The sequence below is a fragment of the Oncorhynchus nerka genome, linkage group LG7, assembly GCF_034236695.1.
Source record: "Oncorhynchus nerka isolate Pitt River linkage group LG7, Oner_Uvic_2.0, whole genome shotgun sequence".
NCBI classification, from domain to species: Eukaryota; Metazoa; Chordata; class Actinopteri; order Salmoniformes; family Salmonidae; genus Oncorhynchus; species Oncorhynchus nerka.
In genome coordinates, this window is record NC_088402.1 from 95,567,333 (window position 1) to 95,574,866 (window position 7,534).

A 7,534-nucleotide genomic window follows, 5' to 3' on the forward strand; every position below is an offset into this window, starting at 1 on the left:
AGAGCGAGAGTTGCACCCCTTCTGAAAAAACCTACACTCGATCCCTCCGATGTCAACAACTACAGACCAGTATCCCTTCTTTCTTTTCTCTCCAAAACTCTTGAACGTGCCGTCCTTGGCCAGCTCTCCCGCTATCTCTCTCAGAATGACCTTCTTGATCCAAATCAGTCAGGTTTCAAGACTAGTCATTCAACTGAGACTGCTCTTCTCTGTATCACGGAGGCGCTCCGCACTGCTAAAGCTAACTCTCTCTCCTCTGCTCTCATCCTTCTAGACCTATCGGCTGCCTTCGATACTGTGAACCATCAGATCCTCCTCTCCACCCTCTCCGAGTTGGGCATCTCCGGCGCGGCCCACGCTTGGATTGCGTCCTACCTGACAGGTCGCTCCTACCAGGTGGCGTGGCGAGAATCTGTCTCCTCACCACGTGCTCTCACCACTGGTGTCCCCCAGGGCTCTGTTCTAGGCCCTCTCCTATTCTCGCTATACACCAAGTCACTTGGCTCTGTCATAACCTCACATGGTCTCTCCTATCATTGCTATGCAGATGATGACCAGGTGGCGAATCGCATCTCTGCATGTCTGGCAGACATATCAGTGTGGATGACGGATCACCACCTCAAGCTGAACCTCGGCAAGACGGAGCTGCTCTTCCTCCCGGGGAAGGACTGCCCGTTCCATGATCTCGCCATCACGGTTGACAACTCCATTGTGTCCTCCTCCCAGAGCGCTAAGAACCTTGGCGTGATCCTGGACAACACCCTGTCGTTCTCAAATAACATCAAGGCGGTGGCCCGTTCCTGTAGGTTCATGCTCTACAACATCCGCAGAGTACGACCCTGCCTCACACAGGAAGCGGCGCAGGTCCTAATCCAGGCACTTGTCATCTCCCGTCTGGATTACTGCAACTCGCTGTTGGCTGGGCTCCCTGCCTGTGCCATTAAACCCCTACAACTCATCCAGAACGCCGCAGCCCGTCTGGTGTTCAACCTTCCCAAGTTCTTTCACGTCACCCCGCTCCTCCGCACCCTCCACTGGCTTCCAGTTGAAGCTCGCATCCGCTACAAGACCATGGTGCCTACGGAGCTGTGAGGGGAACGGCACCTCAGTACCTCCAGGCTCTGATCAGGCCCTACACCCAAACAAGGGCACTGCGTTCATCCACCTCTGGCCTGCTCGCCTCCCTACCACTGAGGAAGTACAGTTCCCGCTCAGCCCAGACAAAACTGTTCGCTGCTCTGGCCCCCCAATGGTGGAACAAACTCCCTCACGACGCCAGGACAGCGGAGTCAATCACCACCTTCCGGAGACACCTGAAACCCCACCTCTTTAAGGAATACCTAGGATAGGATAAAGTAATCCTTCTCACCCTCCCCCCCTTAAAAGATTTAGATGCAATATTGTAAAGTGGCTGTTCCACTGGATGTCATAAGGTGAACGCACCAATTTGTAAGTCGCTCTGGATAAGAGCGTCTGCTAAATGACTTAAATGTAAATGTAAAATGTTAAGGGGAACAGTGGGTTAACTGCCTTGTTCAGGGGAACAGTGGGTTAACTGCCTTGTTCAGGGGAACAGTGGGTTAACTGCCTTGTTAAGGGGAACAGTGGGTTAACTGCCTTGTTCAGGGGAACAGTGGGTTAACTGCCTTGTTTAGGGGAACAGTGGGTTAACTGCCTTGTTCAGGGGAACAGTGGGTTAACTGCCTTGTTCAGGGGAACAGTGGGTTATTACTGCCTGGTTCAGGGAAACAGTGGGTTATTACTGCCTTGTTCAGGGGAACAGTGGGTTAACTGCCTTGTTCAGGGGAACAGTGGGTTAACTGCCTTGTTCAGGGGAACAGTGGGTTAACTGCCTTGTTCAGGGGAACATACAGGACACCGTATCTAATCCGGTCTGGGACCTTTTTCCAGACGGACAGCTAATGATCTTTACATCGCCTCCTGATGAATTTTATCGCTTATTAACGTTTACTAATACCTAAAGTTGCATTACAAACGTATTTCGAAGTGTTTTGTGAAAGTTTATCGTCGACTTTTTGAATTTAAAAAAATGACGTTACGTTTTGAAATGATGTTTTTTTCGTTTAACACACAGTCTACAGGCTTTATATGGACCGATTTAATCGAAATAAAGACCCAAATAGTGTTTATGGGACATCTAGGAGTGCCAACAAAGAAGATGGTGAAAGGTAATGAATGTTTTCTATTTTATTGTGCGGTTTGTGTAACGCCGAAATGCTAATTATTTTGTTTACGTTCCCTGTGGGTCTTTTTGGGTGTTACATGCTATCAGATAATAGCTTCTCATGCTTTCGCCGAAAAGCATTTTAAAAATCTGACTTGTTGCCTGGATTCACAACAAGTGTAGCTTTAATTCGATACCCTGCATGTGTATTTTAATGAACTTTTGAGTTTTATCTAATACTATTAGCATTTAGCGTAGCGCATTTGCATTTCCAGAGCTCTAGTTGGGACGCAAGCGTCCCGAGTAGAAGCAACAGGTTAACTGCCTTGTTCAGGGGAACGGTGGGTTAACTGCCTTGTTCAGGGGCAGAACGACAGATTATTTTAACTTGTCAGCTCTGGGATTCGATGTAGAAAACTTTCGGTTACTAGTCCAACGCTCTAACCACTAGGCTAACCTGCCACCTCGAGAGGTTAGCATAGGACTAAATGTAATATAATTGAAACAGCATTGCCTTTGCTCATGAGTCAATACTTTTAAATAGTCAATCATTTTAATTGGCTGATGCTTATAATGAACCTAAAACTTCATATTCTTATAATGTTGGCAAGTATGACCCATGCAGTATGAAGTATGACCCATACAGTATGAAGTATGACCCATACAGTATGACCCATACAGTATGACCCATACAGTATGAAGTATGACCCATGCAGTATGAAGTATGACTATGAAGTATGACCCATACAGTATGAAGTATGACCCATACGGTATGAAGTATGAGACATACAGTATGACCCATACAGTATGAAGTATGACCCATACAGTATGAAGTATGACCCGTACAGTATGAAGTATGACCCATACAGTATGAAGTATGACGCATACAGTATGACCTATACAGTATGAAGTATGACCCATACAGTATGAAGTATGACCCATACAGTATGAAGTATGACCCATACAGTATGACCCATACAGAATGAAGTATGACCCATGCAGTATGAAGTATGACCCATACAGTATGAAGTATGACCCATACAGTATGACCCATGCAGTATGAAGTATGACCCATACAGTATGAAGTATGACCCATACAGTATGAAGTATGACCCATACAGTATGACCCATGCAGTATGAAGTATGACCCATACAGTATGAAGTATGACCCATACAGTATGAAGTATGACCCATACAGTATGACCCATGCAGTATGAAGTATGACCCATACAGTATGAAGTATGAACCATACAGTATGACCCATACAGTATGAAGTATGAACAATACAGTATGACCCATACAGTATGAAGTATGAACCATACAGTATGAAGTATGACCCATACAGTATGAAGTATGACCCATACAGTATGACCCATGCAGTATGAAGTATGACCCATACAGTATGAAGTATGACCCATACAGTATGACCCATGCAGTATGAAGTATGACCCATACAGTATGAAGTATGACCCATACAGTATGAAGTATGAACCATACAGTATGACCCATACAGTATGAAGTATGAACCATACAGTATGAAGTATGAACCATACAGTATGACCCATACAGTATGAAGTATGAACAATACAGTATGACCCATACAGTATGAAGTATGACCCATACAGTATGAAGTTTGACCCATACAGTATGAAGTTTGACCCATACAGTATGAAGTATGACCCATACAGTATGAAGTATGAACCATACAGTATGACCCATACAGTATGAAGTATGAACCATACAGTATGAAGTATGAACCATACAGTATGAAGTATGACCCATACAGTATGACCCATACAGTATGAAGTATGAACAATACAGTATGACCCATACAGTATGAAGTATGACCCATACAGTATGAAGTATGACACATACAGTAAGACCCATGAAGTATGACCCATACAGCATGAAGTATGACCCATACAGTATGAAGTATGACCCATACAGTATGACGTTTGACCCATACAGTATGACCCATGCAGTATGAAGTATGACCCATACAGTATGAAGTATGACCCATACAGTATGAAGTTTGACCCATACAGTATGAAGTATGACCCATACAGTATGAAGTATGACCCATACAGTATGAAGTTTGACCCATACAGTATGAAGTATGACCCATACAGTATGAAGTATGACCCATACAGTATGAAGTATGACCCATACAGTATGAAGTATGACCTATAGAGTATGAAGTATGACCCATACAGTATGACCCATGCAGTATGAAGTATGACCCATACAGTATGAAGTATGACCCATACAGTATGAAGTTTGACCCACACAGTATGAAGTTTGACCCATACAGTATGAAGTATGACCCATACAGTATGAAGTATGACCCATACAGTATGAAGTATGACCCATACAGTATGAAGTATGACCCATACAGTATGAAGTATGACCCATACTATGAAGTGTGTGTGTTTCATAACATGACAGGTTTTCTCCTGAACCAGACAGTGGAGAGGAATGTGTGATTCTGTTCCCCCCTGCCAGTCTATCTGGATTGAGTTCCAAATGGCATGCTATTCAGCATTGGCCTCTGGTCTAAAGTAGTGCACTATATAGGGAATAGGGTTCTATAGGACTCTGGTCTAAAGTAGTGCACTATATAGGGAATAGGGTTCCATAGGACCCTGGTCTAAAGTAGTGCACTATATAGGGAATAGGATACCATTTGGATTGCAAATTCGGAGTCAAACATGCAGTTCCCACAGCTAACTGCACTTAACACTCTTGTTTCTTTAAAGGATGTGTATGTGTGCGTGTGCGTGTGCGTGTGCGTGTGTGTGTGTGTGTGTGCGTGCGTGTGTGTGCGTGCGTGTGTGTGCGTGTGTGTGTGTGTGCGTGTGTGCGTGCGTGTGTGTGTGTGCGTGTGCGCGTGTGTGCGTGTGTGCGTGTGCGTGTGCGTGTGTGCGTGCGTGTGTGCGTGTGCGCGCGTGTGTGTGTGCGTGTGCGTGTGTGCGTGTGTGCGCGTGCGCACGTGTGTGTGTGTGTGTGTGTGCGTGTGAATCATATTATTCCGCCGCCAGAGAAAGCCCTTTCCCAGAGTTCCCAGGGAACAATAACAGTTTCCTCCAGCGCTGCATCTTGGGTGAATTTTAAAGCTGGTTCCAAGCCAAGGACGAGAACACTTCTGTGATGTTTGGCTTCCGTGTTCCGCCAGTTAAAACACATTGAAACAAGTGATTCTCATCTATCACGACTTAAAACACTTTTGAGGTTTGTCTTCTATTTCTGGTTTTCATTCTTCTAATCTGAGTCAGACCTGGGTTAGCTGGTCCATGTTGTCACAAGAACCCCTAGGTCTAAACAGAAAACACACAATAAGTGCTGCTGTTTACAAACTGGTGGCAGTAAAATGGTCCATGTAAACAAGCTAAGGTGGAACTGGTCTGTATTCAGCCAGGCTTCCTTCTGGATGCTTCCAAAAGGCTTCCTTCTGGATGCTTCCAAAAGGCTTCCAAAAGGCTTCCTTCTGGATGCTTCCAAAAGGCCATTCTGGATGCCCGGTTAAAAGCTTCCTTAGATGCCCAAATAGGCTTCGCATTCTGGATGTTTGCATCTTCTTCTGGATCCTCCCTTCCCTCATCTTCCAAAGGCTTCCTTCTGGATGCTTCCCCTCATCTCTCCGGTTAAAAGTATCTCCTCTCTCCCCTCATTCTGTCTGCATCTCTCTCTCCTCCTCTCTCCCTCATCTCTCTCTCTCTCTCTCCTCCTCTCTCTCTCTCTCTCATCTCTCTCCTCATCTCTCTCCTCTCTCTCTCCTCTCTCCCCTCATCTCTCTCTCTCTCTCTCCCTCATCTCTCTCCTCATCTCTCTACTCTCTCTCCTCTCTCCCCTCATCTCTCTCCTCTCTCTCTTCTCTCCCCCTCATCTCTCTCTCTCTCTCCTCTCTCTCCCCTCATCTCTCTCTCACTCCTCTCTCTCCCCTCATCTCTCTCTCACTCCTCTCTCTCCCCTCATCTCTCTCCTCATCTCTCTACTCTCTCTCCTCTCTCCCCTCATCTCTCCCCTCTCTCTCTTCTCTCCCCCCTCATCTCTCTACTCTCTCTCCTCTCTCTCCGCTCATCTCTCTCTCACTCCTCTCTCTCCCCTCATCTCTCTCTCACTCCTCTCTCTCCCCTCATCTCTCTCTCACTCCCTCTCTCTCTCCCTCATCTCTCTCTCTCATCTCTCTCTCTCTCTCCTCTCTCCCCTCATCTCTCTCCTCTCTCTCTTCTCTCCCCCCTCATCTCTCTACTCTCTCTCCTCTCTCTCCGCTCATCTCTCTCTCACTCCTCTCTCTCCCCTCATCTCTCTCTCACTCCTCTCTCTCCCCTCATCTCTCTCCTCATCTCTCTACTCTCTCTCCTCTCTCTCCCCTCATCTCTCCTCTCTCTCTCCTCTCTCTCCCCTCATCTCTCTCTCACTCCTCTCTCTCCCCTCATCTCTCTCTCACTCCTCTCTCTCCCCTCATCTCTCTCTCTCCTCTCTCTCTCCTCTCTCTCCCCTCATCTCTCTCTCTCCCCTCATCTCTCTCTCTACTATCTCTCCCCTCATCTCTCTCTCTCCCCTCCTCTCTCTCCCCTCATCTCTCTACTCTCTCTCCTCTCTCTCCCCTCATCTCTCTCTCACTCCTCTCTCTCCCCTCATCTCTCTCTCTCTCCTCTCTCTCCCCTCATCTCTCTCTCTACTCTCTCTTCCCTCATCCCTCTCTCTCTCCCCTCTCTCTTCCCTCATCCCTCTCTCTCTCCCCTCTCTCTTCCCTCATCCCTCTCTCACTCCTCTCTCTTCCCTCATCTCTCTCTCTCTCCTCTCTCTCCCCTCATCTCTCTCTCTCCTCTCTCTCCCCTCATCTCTGTCTCTCTACTCTCTCTTCCCTCATCTCTGTCTCTCCCCTCTCTCTTCCCTCATCCCTCTCTCTCTCCCATCATCTCTCTCTCTACTATCTCTCCCCTCATCTCTGTCTCACTCCTCTCTCTTCCCTCATCTCTCTCTCTCCTCTCTCTCCCCTCATCTCTCTCTCTCCTCTCTCTCCCCTCATCTCTGTCTCTCTACTCTCTCTTCCCTCATCTCTGTCTCTCCCCTCTCTCTTCCCTCATCCCTCTCTCTCTCCCATCATCTCTCTCTCTACTATCTCTCCCCTCATCTCTGTCTCACTCCTCTCTCTTCCCTCATCTCTCTCTCTCTCTCTCTCTCCCTCATCTCTCTCTCCTCTCTCTCCTCATCTCTGTCTCTCTACTATCTCTCCCCTCATCTCTCTCTCTCCCCTCATCTCTCTCCCCTCATCTCTGTCTCTCTACTGGTATATTACAGAGACAGGGGACAGGAGACACTCTGGTATATTACAGAGACAGAGAC